The sequence below is a fragment of the Callithrix jacchus genome, chromosome 5 (assembly GCF_049354715.1).
Source record: "Callithrix jacchus isolate 240 chromosome 5, calJac240_pri, whole genome shotgun sequence".
NCBI classification, from domain to species: Eukaryota; Metazoa; Chordata; class Mammalia; order Primates; family Cebidae; genus Callithrix; species Callithrix jacchus.
The window spans coordinates 91500897-91521756 of NC_133506.1; the positions used below are offsets into that span (position 1 = coordinate 91500897).

The 20860-nt window shown below is 45.9% G+C and overlaps 1 protein-coding gene across 1 annotated transcript in view; it reads left to right on the forward strand.

The window, feature by feature from the left end:
* Nucleotides 1-278: 278 nt before the first annotated feature.
* Nucleotides 279-20860, forward strand: part of HAP1 (huntingtin associated protein 1) — a 31682-nt gene continuing 11100 nt past the window's right edge. Inside the window, 2 exon segments of the mRNA XM_078373621.1 lie at nt 279-1467; nt 1553-1591. The gene's annotated coding sequence lies outside the window, so the exon portion shown is untranslated.

The following is a 20860-nucleotide window of genomic DNA, read 5'->3' on the forward strand; positions in this document are numbered from 1 at the left end:
CTTTACTGCTCTCCTATTGGCTACCGCAAGGACGCGCTGTGATTTCCCCTTGGTCGCGTCTCTTCTCCGGCGCCGCGCCTCCTCCCTCCAGGTATAGTCTTGTCTTCCGGCATCCGATTGGCTAAAGGCTGGGAGGGCGTCTGCCCGTCTCGACCAATGAGTAGCCTCGAGAGTGAGGGCGGTGGCTGTGTGATTGGGGGCAGGGCGGGACTTGGCGAGGCTATTGGCCAGGGCGGGCACAGGCTAGAGATATAATTGGTTGAGGAGAAGAACACCGTGGTGGGGTCGGGACAGCGCGGCCTCAGCAGCTACGGAGACGGAAGTGGCTAGAGCGGGGCCTCGGAGGGTCGGGCGGGCGCCGCCTGGGTGAGTCACCGTGCCCCTTGCACTGCGAGCTTGGGAACCGCAGCGACCACGTCTTTCCCGGCTCCGCCCTGGCCCCCACAGGTTTTCCTGAGTCCCGCCTTCTGTCATTTGGGGCTCCGCCTCCGAGTCTTTAGGCTCCGCCCCTAGGACCTGGGCACCTGAGTTCCCTTGCCAACCTGGCCCGCCCCCCGGGACCAGATCTCCTAGGCCTGAAAACCCTGGGCCTCTCAGGCCTGATCCTTGTCCCTCCTACCCTCCCTTCGTTCCCTGGGGCTGCGTGTCAGTGGGCGGTGAGGCAGCACCTCTGGCTTGCCTCTTGCCGGTTCCCCCATGAGGGAGAGTGGTCTAGGGAAGAGGGTACTGTGAACAGGGAGGTGGGCAGGACCACAGATGGAGGCTTTTATCCCCGCAGTCTCCCATAGGGCTCTGCTGTACTGCCCCTGAGGATAGCAGGCATGAAGGAAAGTGTCAGTGAAACCTGGGCCTGGCTTCCTAAGTAAGCCTAGGAGGCCCCATCCTGAAATCCCTGTTACTTGGGCTCATTGGACAGATGCTGACTCCAAGGCCTGAATTGGCCTGATTCTATTCCTGTTGTGTGGGCTCCTCTCCATAACCTCCACCCAACTTGGTGTCAAGTACACTCAGCAGGACCTGTGCCTGTGCAGCCCTGCTGCCCTCTGATCACAGGTTGTGGTCTCCCCCTACCCCGCGCTTGTCCCACTTTGGACTCTGCCCCCAGTAAACAGGTCAGGTAGGTACTACTCCGAGACTCAGAGACTGGCAAAACATTCCTGTGGATTCATGTCCCTTCAGCCACTGCCACTTTGCCCAAGTTGGTCAGCCTTTGTCTCTTCAGAGTTGGCAGTTCTGCTGTCCCACAAAGAAGTGTTCTCCCTCTGCATCTGGGAATCAGGACTCCTGAGTTCTGGTGAATAATCTTGGATGACACTCATTCCTGCTCCAGAACCTTGTGGCTGACTTTATGCCCTGCAGAATCACTTGTTGCTTTCTCCCTTTGTAGCTCCCGTTGCCTCTCTCTGGTATGGTGACTTGTGGAGAGACTAGGGTCTCTGCAAGGGAGAAGAATATGGTGTAGAGAAGGTCAGAGGTAGATGGGTAGCATTTGTTGATTCCATGGTAGTGTTGATGGGGCTCTTTACTTTTATGTTCCTCTGTCTTCTTACAGTGAGAAGCAGGCAGCCAGGACCCTTGCCATGGTGGAATGGTGAGTACTCTTTCTTTCCTCAGGCCATTGTGTTTTCTGTAATCCCTGTGTCTTTCTCTGTGAAGCTGCCCCACCTCTCCTAGACCTTGAGCTCCAGGCTACCCTGTTCAGCTCCTAAACAGGTTCATCTGCCCTGGAGATAAATTAGGGTTTCTTCAGATTGCAAAACATTAGCCAGTATTCAGCACTGGGACTGGAAGCTTCTAGAAATGTTTTTCTGCATGTTCTATGCCTCACACTTTCCTGACACTACCTGCCCACACTGGCTCTATTAACTCTTCATAACAGCCCTCCTCTTTTTTTCTTGCGTCCCCGGCAGGATCTCTGTGTTCTGGTCTGAAAAGCCAGGACTTCTTTATCTCAGGATCCTTGGACTTCTGGTGGGTCCTTTGAATATTGTCGATGCTATATCAGGAGTGACTTCACCAAAACTGTGGGGCTTCTCCAGCTCCAGGGTGCTGCTGTTAAGCCACTACAGGTGACAGCTGACTGAATATCTAACAGGATAGCATCTTCAGGGTGCCCAGAATGTCACTAGAGGTAGTTTACAATGATCCTGTGAATTTTCCATTAATTGTAACTGCCCTTCTCTCACCCCTAGTCCAGGGAACGCCGTAGTTCCTGAGAGCTAGGAGGAGGCAGTGAGATGGGAAAGGCCTAGAGAGCTATAGGCCCTGGCTCAGACCAGGCCCTTAACCTGGTGTTATCTTCAGTTTCTTTTGGGTGTCCTTTGTGCTTAGCGGCAGGTTAAATAATTCAGTAGATGAGAGGATTTCCTCCTTCCCTCCCTCCCTTCCATAGAGATGTGGATTTGGTGTGTGCATTATTGGTTCGGTCTCTTCTCAGAAAGCCTGCTGGTTTGGGCTCCCACCAACAGATTGCCCTTTTCTCTTCTGGGATAGTGTGAAAAGAGCATTGGCTTCAGAGTCAGCTTCATCTGATTTCAAATCCTAGCACACCACTTAGGTAAACCGAATACTTTCTCTCGAAGTTTAAGTCTCACCAGTAAGACAGGACATGGTTTCCTTCTTGAGGGCTTGAAAAGTTTTAGTGAGGTAGTTAGAAACTGCCTGGCTCATTGTAGATGCTTAATAAAATGTCAGGTTTTCTTTTATTCCTCCCTTCTCCCCCAGACAAGACAAAAGCCCTGGTGTCTGAAAGTTACCAGGTGCAGGAAGTTTGGGGTTCCAGTGAGCTCCCTCTGTGACTCTTGGTGATATTTTGAGCCCCTTCTTCCTGCTCCTTATTCCTTGGCCCTCTACCCAACTCTCTCTACTCCCCTGCTCCTGAGTTTCAAGTTTCGTTTTTGTATAACTTCTGTGGTCCATACTTCCAGCTCTTCTCTTTCCCAGACTAAGAAATCCTTTCTCCTTGAAGAAGGACTTTCTTACCCAGAGATCAGAATGTGAAACAAGGGAGAGATGGAGCTGAAGGAGTTGGGTTTGGTAGGGGTATTGGAATAAAAAGCTCATTTCCCTTTCCAGGAGCATGGAATGACTAATCTGGCACCATCCTAAGGGGAAAGAAGGGTTTAGCCAAGTCACAGGATTGAAAGACCCTGATGGGCAGGGGCATGGTGGGTAGTGGTTTTGGAGTGAAAGGAGGAAGCAAATGGGTTGTGGGTAGGTGAGCTCCACCTTGGGATCCAGAGCAGGTGTCGGGGGAACTTAAGAGAGGAGGGGAGGGCATGGGGATGGGTTTCTAAGAGGGCATAGGGTGGCCCACCTGGAAAAAAGGTAAATGAGAAGATGTAGACGGTCTTGTTTTCTGCTCCAGGCCGTCTGTCTGGGCGGTCCCATAGCCCAGATTCCTGAAAGCCCCTAAAGGTCCATGGAGTGGGGTACGCCCTCGGACAAGGCCCAGGGTCCCGGGGAGGGAGGAGCCTGGGGCTGTGGGTGGGGCTCGTGGACCCCCCCCCCCCCCCCCGCCCCCCAGCCTCCGCCTTCCCGCTGCGTCCCGGGCTTTCCCCTCGCCCAGCTCCCCGCCCTTCCGCGCTCGAGCTGGAGGGCGGAGCTGGGCCCGCTCCATTGTGAAAAGCGTGCGGGAGCCGTGCTGAGGGCCCGCCACCAGCGCCCTCACTTCCTGGCCGCCGCAGCTACACCTGGCGGTCCCCGCAGCCGGGATGCGGCGGGCGCCCGGGGCTGGCGGGCAGCGCAGCGGCTCCGGGGGCATGTGCGCTGGCCCAGACCGCCCGTGACTAGGAGCCTGACTGCCCGCGTCTCCTGCTCCATGCTTAGCTGCTTCGTAAGTGCTCACCCTGCCTTTGGGTGCCTAGGAGACCGACGCTTGCTTGTGCCCACAGCCTACCCCAGGGTCAGCCCTCGATTTCAGCCCATCCCCCTTCCCATGGCCTCTGGCCCGACCCCGAACGTTTAGGGGCAGGGAAGGTGGGTTAATTCTTATTTCTTGGACTTGCTTCAATCTTTGGGTGCCGGGGATGGTCGAAGGCCAGGAATGGAAATTCTGTGGTCCATCCCGGCCCCGCAGCCACTGCCCTTAACTGCAGATCTCCAGGCCCCGCCCTGCGGGGGTACATCCCTTTACCTTCGCCTCTCCATCTTGGTCCCACCCACTGTATCCTTGCTTGGGGATGTGGGATGTGGCCAGTAGGCTGCAAGGGATGTTAGGGGGGCTGGTCAGGGAGCGCGAGATGTTCTGTTCGTTGGCTTGGGGCTCCAGTCCCTTCTCTCTTCCACCACCTCTCTTCTCCATCTTCCCTCCCTCTGCAGGGTTCCTTACCTCTGCATCATTCCCGGTCCTGCCCTCCCGCGCTGGCTGATGCTCCTTCCCAGCTTCCCCCATCTGTCCTCTCAGCTGTCCCCGCCTTCCCCGTGGTGTCTGCCAGGCCTCCTCTCTCTTTCTCTCCCCTGGCTGTCCTTGGGTCTCCTGGCTCCTCCCAGGCCCGTGGATCCCCTCGGGTCCCCTCCCTGGTGGTTGGGCGGGGAGTTCCTTCTTCTTGCCGTGGGTATTCCTCAGGAATTCCCCCCTGATTAGCAGGCGGAGTAGGTTACTTGGCAGGTAATGGGGCCTTGTCAGCAGTGTGGGCCTAACAAGAAGATAAGCCCAGCTCCTAAACACATCTTCCTTTTGAAAGCATCAGTGAAGGCCCACTAGAGGCATGGGACTGAATCCCCCCACCCACTCCTCTTTGTCTTCCTCACCCACCAGGTTGAAGCTTCAGTGGCTACAGGGGCCTAATTTCCCTCCTCTCTGTAACCAGCTGCCACACCTGGCTCCTTTTCCTCAGGACAGCACTTTCCCATCCCCATTCCTGCCTTACCCTTACATGGGTCTAAGGAAAAGAGTGTTTCTTTTTCTTAGTTTTCTCCTCCATTTTTGAAATGTTGGTTGTAAAGGAGAGTCCTTCTTTGAAGAGTGCAGGTTCCCAATTCCTCCTGGGGCCTCACTCTTTCCTTAGGCTTAATAAGCTTGAGTACTCTCTCCATTTCACGCTTACCTGTCTCCAACCAAGGCAGGTCTCTTTTCCCTCCTCTGGTGACCAGAACCTTTAGAGGTGTGTGTGTGGTTGTCTGTGGATTTCTTGGTGGGGGAGAGGAGCAGAATGAACCTCATGGGCTAAGCAGAGCTTGGTGACTTAGAACTGTGGCCTTCCTACAGGGTGAGGACGCCCCCCCCCCCCCCCCGGGCCTCCAGGCCAAGGATCTGTTCCCCCGCAAGGAACTAGTGAAGGAGGAGGAGAATCTTCAGGTAAGGAGGAGTTGGGGGCCAGGATAGATGGGGCTTCCTGTCCAGTTAAAAAAAATCCTCCCTTCCCCCAAATATCTTCAAGGGGATCTGGTACTGGAGCTCTGGCTTCCTGCTCTGTGGTCTCAGGAGGAGGAGGGTTTGTCTGTATATCCTGGAGCTGTTGGCCCCAGGGAAGGAAAGGCAGCTTTCCTCTTCAGCTGTTGCCTGGTGCTTTCACTGTGGAGCGTACTCTCCTCTCCTGCCTTGGTCCACCATTTCCAGAGCTTTTCCAGAGGCGATTCCACAGAGCAGAGGCTGTAGAGGAGGATGAGGCGGTCACTCACTTCTGGACTGAGGGTTTCTCTGCCCCTTGACTGGTCCCCTTCACAGTGCTGCAGGGCGAGTGAGTAGAGTTCCTGGGCCAGGCAGCCGATGCCCTCATTGCCATCTGTAACTACCGGCTGCATATCAAATTCAAGGACTCTGTCATCAACGTGAGTTTCTGTATTGTTCTCCTACCCCTAAGCTAAAATCCCTGTGAAGTTCAAGGTGGGATTATTCCAAAGCTCTCCTTGATCATGTCTTTTAAAAAGTTGGAGGCTGGGCGTGGTGGCTCATGCCTGTAATCCCAGCACTTTGGGAGGCCAAGGCAGGTGGATCACTTGAGGTCAGGAGTTCAAGACCAGCCTGGCCAACATAGTAAAACTCTGTTTCTACTAAAAATACAAAAATTAGCTGGGCTTGGTGATGCGCACCTGTAGTTCCAACTACTTGGGAGACTGAGGTACAGAAATTACTTGAACCCAGGAGTCAGACGTTGCAGTGAGCCGAGATTATGCCACTGCACTCCAGCCTGGGTGACAGAGTGAGATGACGCCTCAAAAAATAAAAAGTATATAAAAAGTTGGGGTTCCCTTCTCTTTCTCCCTGACCTCATGTTTTCCGGCTTTATTTTCCTAGCTATAGCTTTGTTTCTGGCTTATTCTCTTTTCTCCTGTCTTTCCATTATTGTCTCACTGGCCCTTCTAAGGAGCATGGTGGCATTGTTGGAAGAGCACAGGCTTTGGAGTCAGCCAAACCTGGGCTCTTTTCCTGCATTGCCACTCACCAGCTGGGTGACTGTGATTTTCCTCCTTCAGCCTCCCCAGTAGCTGGGACTACAGGCCTGTGCCATCATGCCCAGCTAATTTTTGTATTATCAGTAGAGGTGGGGTTTCATCATGTTAGCCAGGATGGTCTTGATCTCTTGACTTTGTGATTATCCCATCTCGGCTTCCTACAGTGCTGGGATTACAGGAGTGAGCCACCGTGCCTGGCCTTAAGATTATTTTTCTATCTTTCATCATTTCTTTGGCATCTTTTTTGCTCCTTGCTTATTCCATAGCCCACTGACTTCACTAATAAGCCAGTACTGGCCAGGCATGGTGGCTCCCGCCTGTAATCCTAGCTCTTTGGGAGACTGAGGGGGGTGGATCACCTAAGGTCAGGAGTTTGAGACCACCCTGCCCAACATGGTGAAACCCCACCTCTACTAAGAATACAAAAACGAGCTGGGCGTGGTGGCGGTTGCCTGTAGTCCCAACTATTAGGGAGACTGAGGCAGAATTGCTTGAACTCGGGAAGCAGAGGTTGCAGTGAGCCAAGATCCAGTCACTGCATTCCAGCCTGGGTGACAAGTGAAACTCCATATCACAAAAAAAAAAAAAAAAAGAAGAAGAAGAAGAAAAAAAGCCAGTACTGCCCTTGTATATTATTATAAGATGTTCTTACACAATTTTCCACAGAGGATAACATTCTACCTACAAGCTGTTTTTCTTTTCTTCCTTCCTCCCTGGGGTCTGACTATATTGCCCAGGCTGTAGTGCAGTGATGATTCACAGGAGAGATTGTAACACACTGCAGCCTTGAACTCCAGTGCTCCAGCAATCCTCCTGCCTCAGCTTTTTAAGTAACTGAGAGAGCAGGTACACATCAAACCTAGCACAAGCTGTTTTTCTTGTCTTTTTTAAAAATATTTTTTCAGGCTGGGCGTGGTAGAAAATATTTTTTCAGCCACCATGCCCAGCTATAATTTAATTTGTAATGATGGCTGTTTTTAATAATTGTCTTGCAAAAAAATCTTGACAGTTTAGGCTGCGGCTGGTGGACCACGCCTGTAATCCCAGAACTTTGGGAGGCCAAGGATGGCAGATCACTTGAGGTCACGAGTTTGAGACCAGCCTGGGCAACATGGTGAACCCCATCTTTGCTAAAATACAAAAATTAGCTTGGTGTAGTAGTGGGTGCCTGTAATCTCAGCTACTCAGGAGGCTGAGGCAGGAGAATTGCTTGAACCCAGGAGGTAGAGGTTGCAGTGAGCCGAGATTGAGCCACTGCATCTACAGCCTGGATGATAGAGGACAGAGTGAGACTCCCTCTTAAAAAAAAAAATTTGACAGGGCCAGGCACGGTGGCTCAAGCCTGTAATCCCAGCACTTTGGGAGGCCGAGGCGGGTGGATCACAAGGTCAAGAGATCGAGACCATTCTGGTCAACATGGTGAAACCCCATCTCTACTAAAAATACACAAAATTAGCTGGGCATGGTGGTGTGTGCCTGTAATCCCAGCTACTCAGGAGGCTGAGGCAGGAGAATTGCCTGAACCCAGGAGGCGGAGATTGCGGTGAGCCGAGATGGCGCCATTGCACTCCAGCCTGGGTAAAAAGAGTGAAACTCCGTCTCAAAAAAAAAAAAAAATTGACAGTTTAGTTGACTTCATCATACCATTGTGTTGCATTGAACTTAGCACAGAAAGTCAACACCAGAACAAAAGTATACCAAATTGCAGGGTTTATTGCCGGTGACCACGGAGGACTCACGTCTCTCCAACCCGTGGCAGAGAAAGAAGAGTGACAAGACCTTTTTATACCCACAAAACCACCTTGGGAGTGGGGGCGAGGAACGGAGATGGGAATGAAAGCTGTCAATCACCTCCTAGGCTGAGAGGAGGGTGAGGGGGCTCCAGATATTCCAAGGCCAGGGGACTTTTGTCATTCTGATTGCCACTTAAGTGGTTTACAGAGGTCAAGGTAAACATTAGTTTATACATTATTTGGACAGGTGTGGGGTCCACATAATTTTAGGTTACTTGGTGCCAGGATGGAATTATCTGGGGGTGCTTACTTTGGTAAACAAAGGCCAGCAATTCTGGCAGTTACAGATAAGAGAAAGTATGCAGCTTGTCCTCTCTTTACATTTTGCAAGGTAATCTTAGTAGTTTACAGAAGCCATGGCTAGTAGTCATTGTGAGGAGAATGGAAACAGTTTTTCCATTTTAAAATGGCATTGTACTGGTTCTAATTCTAGGCCAGCTATATCACAATTGATTAGAAGGGTACTCTTTGGTATCATCTTAAAATATAGGTTATTTAAAAGTAGAAACCATTTCTTTTTGGTACCATTTGATGATTAACACATTTTTGACCCCCAGGTATTACGGGAAATCATAGCTAAAACCACTCTCTTGAAAAGAGGCCAGGCCGGTGACTCACACCTGTAATCCCAGCACTTTGGGAGGCCAAGGCAGGCGGATCACACAAAGTCAAGAGTTCCAGACCAGCCTGACCAACATGGTGAAAGCCTGTCTTTACTAAAAATGCAAAAATTAACCTGGGCATGGTGGCTTGTACCTATAGTCCCAGCTAGTTGGGAGGCTGAGGTGGGAGTGGGAGGATCACTCGAGCCTGGGAGGTGGAAGCTGCAGTGAGCCGAGATGCTGCCATTGCACTCCAGCCTGTGTGACAGAGCGAGACCCTATCTCAAAAAAGAAAAGAAAAAAGAAAATGAAATAAAATATATAATGTATATATAATTATATGGTCTACATTTTAGAGTTTTATGTCCCCCAAACTCATCATGTTTTGTCATATATACATTTGATTATTATAAATATCTTCCAAACCTTGGAGCTCTCACTTGTCAAATTTAGGACAATTTATGCCTGCAGTCCCAGCTCTCAAGAGGCTGAGGCGGGAGAATTGCTTAAACCCAGGAGGCAGATGTTGCAGTGAGTTGAGATACCACCACTGCACTTCAGCCTGGGTGACAGAGCAAGACTCTGTCTAAAAAAAAAAAAAAAGAAGTTACTGTTCAATGAACTACGTGAGATTGTGCTAAACTTCAAACAGAACTGAAATATCAAGTTTTTAGATATGTAAAAAAATTATTTCATAAACATATTAAGGGCTCCTAGAATAAAGATTCTGTCTGAGGAATTTCTGGAGCCACAAATTCCTAATTTATGGTGAATTAAATGAATAAAACAAGCTTGAAAGACTCTTCTTTAAAGTTGTGCTTAAGAATGTTATGTAACTCATTGACTAAAGCTATGGAATTGTGGTCTATTCAGTAATTAAGATAAACAAGAAATCAGGTCTTGAGTGCTTACGGCCTTTGTTAACTTTGATTTCCTCTGCTCCTGGCTTTTCCTCATTCTCTCCATCCATGTGTTTGATGGGTTAGTGTACTTATTTATAGGAGAAGATAATCCCTAAGTATATCCTAATATGATGAATTATGCCAGTAAGAATATCTTAGTACACACACAGACACACGCACATTAGTATTTTTAAGGAAGTGTAATTATTGATTAATTTAATCATGACATCTAATCTAACAAACAAATAGGACAAATGAAAAGCCTCCACTTTTTGGAAATCATTTTATTTTATTTTTTTATTTTTTTGAGACGGACTTTCGCTCTTGTTACCCAGACTGGAGTGCAATGGCACGATCTCGGCTCACTGCCTTCTGGGTTCAAGCAATTCTCCTGCCTCAGCCTCCCGAGTAGCTGGGATTACAGGCATGTGCCACCATGCCCAGCTAATTTTTGTACTTTTAATAGAGACAGGGTTACACCTTGTTGACCAGGATGGTCTCGATCTCTTGACCTCGTGACCCATCTGCCTTGGCCTCCCAAAGTGCTGGGATTATAGGCGTGAGCCACCATGCCTGGCTGGAAATCATTTTAAACGCACTTTGTAATTATGTACCCAACATTAATTTTTCAGGCTTAGAGCAACTCCCTGATGTTAGAGATGGAAATCAGATATTGACCTGGAAAATATATTTAGAAACAAAAACTTTCTCTTTCTTCTATCTGTACCTGACCCTCCTCCCCCAAGTTTTGGCTATAAAGATAGAATTTTGGTCATTGCAGAGTTTTCCATTCCAATTTAGGTCAATGATGAGAAGAATTAGTAGCGATGGGAACTAGTTTATTTCTGAAATTCTGTTCAATGATAATAGCTTCTGACCTTAGAAGTATTTTAACTTCTGACAGCCATTTTGTCTTCCTCTACATTTGAAAGGTCCTAATAGTATCTTTTATATACTAAAAATAAGTGTACATCATTTCTTATTATACTTGAGAACTGCTTTTAACAGTGTTTGCCCTTCCACTAAGGCTTCAGAATTTTGAGAATCAATCTTTAGTTCAGTGATAAAGTTCATAGGAAGAACAGCAACCTCCCTGCAAACAGTCTCCTGTGTTTTGGGCTAGGAATAGGAGACCATGCCTGTGGAAATCATGTTTTCCTTTCTGTAGTAAACTCTAAGAACCATGGTTATATCCTTGATGAACTCAAGGCAATATATGCTTTAAGATCCTGTAAAAGATGTAAAATTTCAAGAAGTTAAGAGTAATTCACTGATTATACCACTTGCAGAAAGAAACCACTTTTTTTTTTTTTTTTTTGAGACGGAGTTTCACTCTTATTACCCAGGCTGGAGTGCAATGGCACCATCTCAGCTCACCGCAACCTCCGCCTCGTGGGTTCAAACGATTCTCCTGTCTAAGCCTCCCAAGTAGCTGGGATTACAGGCATGCGCCACCATGCCCAGCTAATTTTATTTTTGTATTTAGTAGAGACGGGGTTTCACCATGTTGGCCAGGATGGTCTCAATCTCTTGACCTCATGATCCAGCCGCCTCGGCCTCCCAAAGTGCTGGGATTACAGGCGTGAGCCACTGCGCCCAGCAAGAAACCACTTTTATGCTGGACATGGTGGCTCACACCTGTAATCCCAGCACTTTGGGAGGCTGAGGTGGGAGGATTGTTTGAGCCTAGCCTGGGCAACATAATGAGATCCTCTCTCTACAAAAAATAAAAAATGAGCTGGGTATCGTGGCATGTGCCTGTAGTTCCAGGTGCTTTGGGAAAGAGGTGGGAAGATCCCATAAGCCCAGGAGTTTGACACTGGAGTGAGCTGTGATGGGACCACAACACTTCAGCCTGGGCTATAGAGCAATATCCTGTCTCATAAAAAGAAACACTTCTTTTTAACATGTCATATGTCCTTCTCAACTTTCTTTTTTTTTTATTGCATTTTAGGTTTTGGGGTACATGTGCAGAACATGCAAGATAGTTGCATAGGTACACACATGGCAGTGTGATTTGCTGCCTTCCTCCCCTTCACCCACATCTGGCATTTCTCCCCATTCTATCCCTCCCCAGCTTCCCCACCACGGTTCCTCCTCTATTCCCCCCAGTAGACCCCAGTGTGTAGTGCTCCCTTCCCTGTGTCCATGTGTTCTCATTGTTCATCACCCGCCTTTGAGTGAGAACATGTGGTATTTCATTTTCTGTTCTTGTGTCAGTTTGCTGAGAATGATGTTCTCCAGATTCATCCATGTCCCTACAAACGACACGAACTCATCGTTTTTTATTGCTGCATAATATTCCATGGTGTATATGTGCCACATTTTCCCAGTCCAGTCTATCATCGATGGGCATTTGGGTTGGTTCCAGGTCTTTTCTATTGTAAACAGTGCTGCAATGAACATTCGTGTGCATGTGTCCTTATAGTTGAATGATTTATAGTCCTTTGGATATATACCCAGTAATGGGATTGCTGGGTCAAATGGAATTTCTATTTCTAGGTCCTTGAGGAATCGCCACACTGTCTTCCACAATGGTTGAACTGATTTACACTCCCACCAGCAGTGTAAAAGTGTTCCTATTTCTCCACATCCTCTCCAGCATCTGTTGTCTCCAGATTTTTTAATGATCGCCATTCTAACTGGCGTGAGATGGTATCTCAATGTAGTTCTGATTTGCATTTCTCTGATGACCAGTGATTTTTTCATATGTTTGTTGGCCTCATGTATGTCTTCTTTTGTAAAGTGTCTCTTCATATCCTTTGCCCATTTTTGAATGGGCTTGTTTGTTTTTTTCTTGTAAATCTGTTTGAGTTGTTTGTAAATTGTGGATATCAGCCCTTTGTCAGATAGGTAAACTGCAAAAATTTTTTCCCATTCTGTTGGTTGCCGATTCACTGTAGTGACTGTTTCTTTTGCCGTGCAGAAGCTGTGGAGTTTGATTAGGTCCCATTTGTCTATTTTGGCTTTTGTTGCCAGTGCTTTTGGTGCTTTGGTCATGAAGTCCTTGCCTACTCCTATGTCCTGAACGGTTTTGCCTAGATTTTCTTCTAGGGTTTTTATGGTGCCAGGTCTTATGTTTAAGTCTTTAATCCATCTGGAGTTAATTTTAGTGTAAGGTGTCAGGAAGGGGTCCAGTTTCTGCTTTCTGCACATGGCTAGCCAGTTTTCCCAACACCATTTATTAAACAGGGAATCCTTTCCCCATTGCTTGTTTTTGTCAGGTTTATCAAAGATTGTATGGTTGTAGATATGCTGTGTTGCCTCCGATGCCTCTGTTCTGTTCCATTGGTCTATATCTCTGTTTTGGTACCAGTAGCATGCTGTTTTGATTACTGTAGCCTTGTAGTATAGTTTGAAGTCCGGTAGTGTGATGCCTCCCGCTATGTTCTTTTTGCTTAGAATTGACTTGGCTATGCGGGCTCTCTTTTGATTCCATATGAAGTTCAAGGTGGTTTTTTCCAGTTCTGTGGAGAAAGTCAGTGGTAGCTTGATGGGGATAGCATTGAGTCTGTAAATTACTTTGGGCAGTATGGCCATTTTCACGATATTGATTCTTCCTAACCATGAACATGGAATGTTTCTCCATCTGTTTGTGTCCTCTCTTATTTCATTGAGCAATGGTTTGTAGTACTTCTTGAAGAGGTCCTTTAAGTTCCTTGTGAGTTGTATTCCTAGGTATTTTATTCTCTTTGTAGCAATTGTGAATGGCAGTTCGTTCTTGATTTGGCTTTCTTTAAGTCTGTTATTGGTGTATAGGATATGCTTGTGATTTTTGCACATTGATTTTATATCCTGAGACTTCGCTGAAGTTGCTTATCAGTTTCAGGAGTTTTTGGGCTGAGAGATGGGTCTTCTAGGTATGCTATCATGTCGTCTGCAAATAGAGACAATTTGACTTCCTCCTTTCCTATTTGAATGCCCTTTATTTCTTTTTCTTGCCTGTTTGCTCTATCTAGAACTTCCAGTACTATATTGAATATGAGTGGTGAGAGAGGGCATCCTTGTCTAGTGCCAGATTTCAAACGGAATGCTTCCAGTTTTTGCCCATTCAGTATGATATTGGCTGTTGGTTTGTCATAAATAGCTTTTATTATTTTGAGATACGTTCCATCAATACTGAGTTTATTGAGGGTTTTTAGCATAAAGGGCTGTTGAAATTTGTCAAAGGCCTTCTCTGCATCAATTGAGATAATCATGTGGTTTTTGTTTCTGGTTCTATTTATGTGGTGAATTACATTTATAGACTTGTGTATGTTGAACCAGCCTTGCATCCTCGGGATGAATCCTACTTGATCATGGTGGATAAGCTTTTTGATGTGCTGTTGCAATTGGCTTGCTAGTATTTTATTGAAGATTTTTGCATCTATGTTCATCATGGATATTGGCCTGAATTTTTCTTTTCTTGTTGAGTCTCTGCCAGGTTTTGGTATCAGAATGATGTTGGTCTCATAAAATGATTTGGGAAGGATTCCCTCTTTTTGGATTATTTGGAATAGTTTCAAAAGGAATGGTACCAGCTCCTCCTAGTGTGTCTGGTAGAATTCGGCTGTGAACCCATCTCGACCTGGGCTTTTTTGTGTGTGGTAGGCTCTTAATTGCTGCCTCAACTTCAGACCTTGTTATTGGTCTATTCATAGTTTCAGCTTTCTCCTGATTTAGGCTTGGGAGGACACAAGTGTCCAGGAATTCATCCATTTCTTCCAGGTTTACTAGTTTATGTACATAGAGTTGTTTGTAATATTCTCTGATGATGGTTTGAATTTCTGTGGAATCTGTGGTGATTTCCCCTTTATCGTTTTTTATTGCATCTATTTGGTTATCCTCTCTTTTCTTTTTTATCAGTCTGGCTAGTGGTCTATTTTGTTGATCTTTTCAAAAAACCAGCTCTTGGATTTATTGATTTTTTGAAGGGTTTTTCATGTCTCTATCTCTTTCAGTTCTGCTCTGATCTAAGTTATTTCTTGTCTTCTGCTAGGTTTTGAGTTTTTTTGATCTTACTCCATCAGCTCTTTCAATTTTGACATTAGGGTGTCAAATTTGGATCTCTCCACTATTCTCATGTGGACACTTATTGCTATACATTTTCCTCTAGAGACTGCTTTAAATGTGTCCCAGAGATTCTGGCATGTTGTGTCTTTGTTCTCTTTGGTTTCAAAGAACTTCTTTATTTCTGCCTTCATTTCATCGTTTATCCAGTCAACATTCAAGAGCCAGTTGTTCAGTTTCCATGAAGCTGTGCGGTTCAGAGTTAGTTTCTGAATTCTGAGTTCTAACTTGATTGCACTATGGTCTGAGAGACTGTTTGTTATGATTTCAGTTGTTTTGCATTTGCTGAGGAGTGATTTACTTCCAATTATGTGGTCAACGTTAGAGTAGGTGTGATGTGGTGCTGAGAAGAATGTATATTCTGTGGATTTGGGGTGGAGAGTTCTGTAAATGTCTATCAGGTTTGCTTGTTCCAGGTCTGTGTTCAAGTCCTGGATATCCTTGTTAATTTTCTGTCTGGTTGATCTAATATTGACAGTGGAGTGCTAAATTCTCCCATTATTATTGTGTGGGAGTCTAAGTCTCTGTGTAAGTCATTAAAAACTTGCCTTATATATCTGGGTGCTCCTGTTTTGAGTCCATATATATTTAGGATCGTTCGCTCTTCTTGTTGTATCTATCCTTTGACCATTATGTAATGTCCTTCTTTGTCTCTTTTGATCTTTGTTGCTTTAACGTCTATTTTATCAGAGATAAGAATTGCAACTCCTGCTTTGTTTTGCTCTCCATTTGCTTGGTAAATCTTCCTCCATCCCTTTATTTTGAGCCTTTGTTTGTCCTTGCATGTGAGATGGGTTTCCTGGACACAGCACACCGATGGGTTTTGGCTTTTTATCCAATTTGCCAGTCTGTGTCTTTTGATTAGTGCATTTAGCCCATTTACATTTAGGGTTAATATTGTTATGCGTGAATTTGATACTGCCATTTTGATGCTAGCTGGCTGTTTTGCCCATTAGTTGATGCAGATTCTTCATTTTGTTGATGCTCTTTAGCATTTGGTATGTTTTTGGAATGACTGGTACTGGTTGTTCCTTTCTATGTGTAGTGCCTCTTTCAGGAGCTCTTGTAAAGCAGGCCTGGTGGTGACAAAATCTCTGAGTACTTGCTTGTTAGCAAAGGATTTTATTTTTCCTTTGCTTATGAAGCTGTTTGGCTGGATATGAAATTCTGTGTTGAAAGTTCTTTTCTTTAAGGATGTTAAATATTGGCCCCACTCTTTTCTGTCTTGTAGGGTTTCTGCTGAGAGATCTGCTGTGAGTCTGATGGGCTCCTCTTTGTGGGTGACCCAACCTTTCTCTCTGGCTGCCCTTAGCATTTTCTTTTTCATTTCAACCCTGGTGAATCTGATGATTATGTGCCTTGGGGTTGCTCTTCTTGTGGAATATCTTTGTGGTGTTCTCTGTATTTCCTGGACTTGAATATTGGCCTGCCTTCTAGGTTGGGGAAATTTTCCTGGATAATATCCTGAAGAGTATTTTCCAGCTTGGATTCATTCTCTTTGTCACATTCAGGTATACCTATCAAATGTAGATTAGGTCTCTTCACATAGTCCCACATTTCTTGGGGACTTTGTTCATTCCTTTTTGTGCTTTTTTCTCTAATCTTGGCTTCTTGTTTTATTTCATTGAGTTGATCTTCGACTTCTGATATCCTTTCTTCTGCTTGGTCAATTCGGCTGTTGAAACTTGTGCATGCTCCGCAAAGTTCTCATGTTGTGTTTTTCAGCTCCTTCAATTCACTCATATTTCTCTCTAAGTTGTCCATTTTTGTTATAATTTCCTTAAATCTTTTTCAAGGTTCTTAGTTTCTTTGCATTGAGTTAGAACATGTTCTTTTAGCTCATGGAAGTTGCTTATTACCCACCTTCTGAAGTCTTGATTCTGTCATTTCCTCACACTCATTCTCTGTCCAGCTTTGTTCCCTTGCTGGTAAGGAGTTGTGGTCCCTTGTAGGAGATGAAGTGTTCTGGTTTTGGGTGTTTTCCTCCTTTTTGTGCTGGTTTCTTCCTATCTTTGTGGATTTATCCACCTGTCATCTGAGTAGTTGCTGATTTTCTAATTGGGTCTCTGAGTGGACGTCCAGATTGTTGATGATGAAATATTTCTGTTTCTTAGTTTTCCTTCTAACAGTCTGGCCCCTCTGCTGTAGGACTGCAGAGGTCCACTCCAGGCCCTGCTTGCCTGGGGTACACCTGTAGCAGCTGCGGAACTGTGAGGGTTGCTACCAGTTTCTTCTTCTGTTATCTTTGTTCCTGAATGATGCCCACCAAATGTCAGTCTGATTAGTCCTTTGTGAGGTGACTCTTTGGATATACGGGGGTCAGGGAGCTGCTTGAGGAGACTGTCTGTACTTTATACTTGAGGAGACAGTCTGTACTTTATAGGAGCTCAAGTGCTGAGCTGTGAGCTCCGTTGTTCATTCAGGGCTGCTAGGCAGATATGTTTAAGTCTGCTGCAGCAGAACTCATAAAGCCCCTTTTTTTCCTCAGGTGCTCTGTCCTGGGGAGTTAGGGCTTTATTTATGAGTATCCCTTGAACTGTCCTGCCCAGCATTGAGGCAGTCTAATCACTGCCTGCCTGTAGTGGCTATGCTGAGCTGCCGTGGGCTCCACCATGCTTTCATGGGCTCCACCCTGCTGCCCTGGGCTCCGCCCTGCTGTCATGGGCTCTGCCCTGCTGCCATGTGTAATTCCCTATAGTCCTGTTTATATGGGTGTGGTTAGAGCTGCCGTGGTGATGGTGGCCTGCCTCTGTAGTGTCAGACTCTCTCTATTATGGCGGGTTGCCTTGGCAATGGCAGGCTGCATCAGCAATGGCAGAGTACCTCCGTAGGGGTTGAGTGCCTCAGTAGTGGTGGATGCCCTTCCCCCACTGAGCTGCACCGTCCTGGGTTCAGCTGTGCTTGCCGTGAAACTCTCAGCCCCCAGTGTATCCAATTGCTGTTTTGTTTGTTTTTGTGGGGGTGGGACCCTCTGAGCCTGATCACCTGGCTCCCTGCCTCAGAGCCCCCCCTTTTTATTTTTTAAGTTGAACGGTTGACTCTCTCCCAGGTATTCCAGTCGCCTGCTGAAAGGGCACTGGGATCTATGTGATTTCCTGTGCAGTGACCCACTGCGCCAGCTGGAACAACATTGCTGACTGGGAATCTCCTGGCCTGGCTTTCTGTTTAAGTCCCGTTTAATCAGATGAAAGTGCTAATCTGCCTTCCGAAATCTCCAATTGCTGGTTTAACAGGGCAACCAAACCAGTGTATTTTGTACAGAGTGCCACTGCGCTGTGGCCCCGGCCCAAACAGCCGCACCGGCCCAAACAGCCGCACCAGCCCAAACAGCTGCGCTGGTGGCCCATGGGGCTCCTACACCTGGGAATCTCCTGGTCTGTAGGTAATAAAGATCCATCTGGAAATGCGGCATCCACTCACCCTCTGTGCTTTCACTGGGAGCTGCAATCCTGAGTTGGTCCTACAGCGCCATCTTCTCCCCTCTCCATATTATTGGGTTTCTATAGCCTCTTTAAGGCTCTGTTTTTTTTCATCTGTAGTAGCAATAGGAACAACAAAATCTTAATCAAGAGTTTGTGATACTGTTGTAAAAGATGATTTATGAAAAGAAATTTACATAATGCCTAGCACAGCACTACCATTTGCCCTATGAGAGCAGGGATTTGGGTTCATTACTTCATCCTCAGGTCTCTGACATTAGCCACATCATACTAGTTATCATAGTAATGACAACAAACATAGCATTTACTTTGTACTAATAAATCAAAGAAATCTGTTGTGTTCTCTTCTTTTTTTTTTTTTTTTTTTTTTTGGGGGGGGAGGCAGGAAGGAAGGGAAGAAGGATGGTAGGGAGGAAGGAAGGGATGAAGGAAGGAAGGAAGGGAGGAAGTGGGGAGGGAGGGAGGGAGGGAAGGAAGGGAAGAAAGGAAATCAAGCAATGAAAGAGACATTGCCGGCCTGGATCTAGAGGTTTACAAGTTGATTTCTTTTTTTTTGAGAAAAGGAAAGAAAAAAAAATAATAAGTAAAGGAGAGGAAGAGAAAGAGGGAGAGTAAATGGAAATATTGCTTTATTTTGAAAAAAATTGGGTATTAATAATGGCCAATCAATGTTTCATTTAAACTTATGGGTAGGTGTGATGTGGTATTGACAAGAATGTATATTTTGTGTATTTGAAGTGGAGAGCTCTATAAATATTTATTAAGTTTACTTGTTCTGGATCTGAGTTCGAGTCCTTGATATCCTTATTAATTTTCTGTCTCATTGAATCTAAGTCTCGTATCTGGGTGTTAGGATCGTTAGCTCTTGTTGTTGCATTGATCCTTTTACCACTAAATCTTTGTTGCTTTAAAATCTATTTTATCCAATACAAGAATTGCAACTCCTGCTTTTTATTTATTTATTATTTATTTTTGCTCTCCATTTGGTTGGTAAATCTTTCTCCATCCCTTTGTTTTGAGTCTTTGTGTATCCTTGCATGTGAAACAGGTCTGGATGTAAAATGCCGTTGGGTTTTGGCTGTGTCTTTTGATTGGGAATTTAGTCAATTTAAATTTAGGGTTACTGCCATTTGATGTTGACTGGCTGTTTTATCCATTTGTTGGTGTAAATTCTTCTTTATGTTGGTGCTCTTTACTTTTTGGTGTATTTTTAGAAAGGCTAATACTGGTTGTTTCTTTCTGTGTGTAATGCTTCTTTCAGAAGCTCTTGTAAAGCAGGCCTGGTGGTAATAAAATCTCTGAGTTCTTGCTTGTTCATAAAAGATTTTATTTTTCCTTCAGTTGTGAAGCTTAGTTTGGCTGGATATGAAATTCTGGGCTGGAGGTTCTGCTCTTTGAGGATGTTGAATATTGGCCCCCACTCTCTTCTGGCCTGTAGAGTTTCTGCCGAGAGATCTGCTGTAAGTCTGATAGGCTTGCCTTTGTGGGTTATCCGACCTTTCTCTCTGGCTGCCCTTAGTATCCTCTCCTTCGTTTCAACCCTGGTGAATCTAACGATTATGTGCCTTGGGGTTGCTCTTCTTGAGGAATATCTTTGTGGTGTTCTCTGTATTACCTGGGGTTGAATGTTGACCTGCTTTGCTAGTTTAGGAAAATTTTCCTGAATAATATCCTGAAGGGTATTTTCCAGCTTGGATTCATTCTCTCCGTCGCATTCAGGTACACCTATCAAACGTAAATTAGGTCTTTTCACATAGTCCCACATTTCTTGGAGACTTTGCTCATTCCTTTTTATCCTTTTTTCTCTAATCTTTTCTTCACGTTTTATTTCATTAAGTTGGACTTTGACCTCTGATATCCCTTCTTCTGCTTGAACAATTCGAGTGTTTAAACCTGTGCATACTTCTCGGAGGTCCTGTATTGTATTCTTCAGTTCCATTAATTCACTCATACTCCTCTCTAAGTTGTCTATTCTCAATAGGATTTCATCAAACCTTTTTTCAAAGTTCTTAGTTTCTTTACGTTGGGCTACAACATGTTCTTTTAACTCACCGAAGTTTGTTATTATCCATTCCTTGAAGAGTGATTCTGTCATCAGGAGGCGCTCGTTCTCCATCAATCCTTGTTCCATTGTTGATGTGGAACTGTGATCATCTTTAGAGGGAGAGGCGTTCTGACTTTGAGTATTCTCAGCTTTTTTACGCTGGTTTCTTCCCGTCATTGTAAATTTATCCTCCTGTCGTCTTTGAGGTTACCAACTTTCAGATTAGGTCTCTTGAGTGGACGTCCAGGTTGTTAGTTCCCAGGGCCAGAGCAGCGGCGTTAAGACTGATGGTGCTTTTCTGCCCAGGATTCTCCTGTCGGGCTTCCTTCTTGTTTCTGTAGTAGGCGACTCTGCCTTCCCCGGGCTCCAAACCTCGGTCAGAAGGGGAACCGGTCCTGTTTACTCTGCACCGAGCGCTGCCGCGCCGAGATGCCGGCGGAACCGCTGCGCCGACCACGAGAGTCGCGCTGGCGACTCGTGTGTTTCCACCACTGGGGGATCTTCTGCTCCGTGAGCGACCAGACTTTGTCTGAAAGTGTGGCGTCCTCTAGTTCTCCACGCCTTCCCTGAGAGCTGCAATCCCGGGATGTTAGCGATCGGCCATCTTGGATCGTTCTCTCTGTGTTCTCTTCTT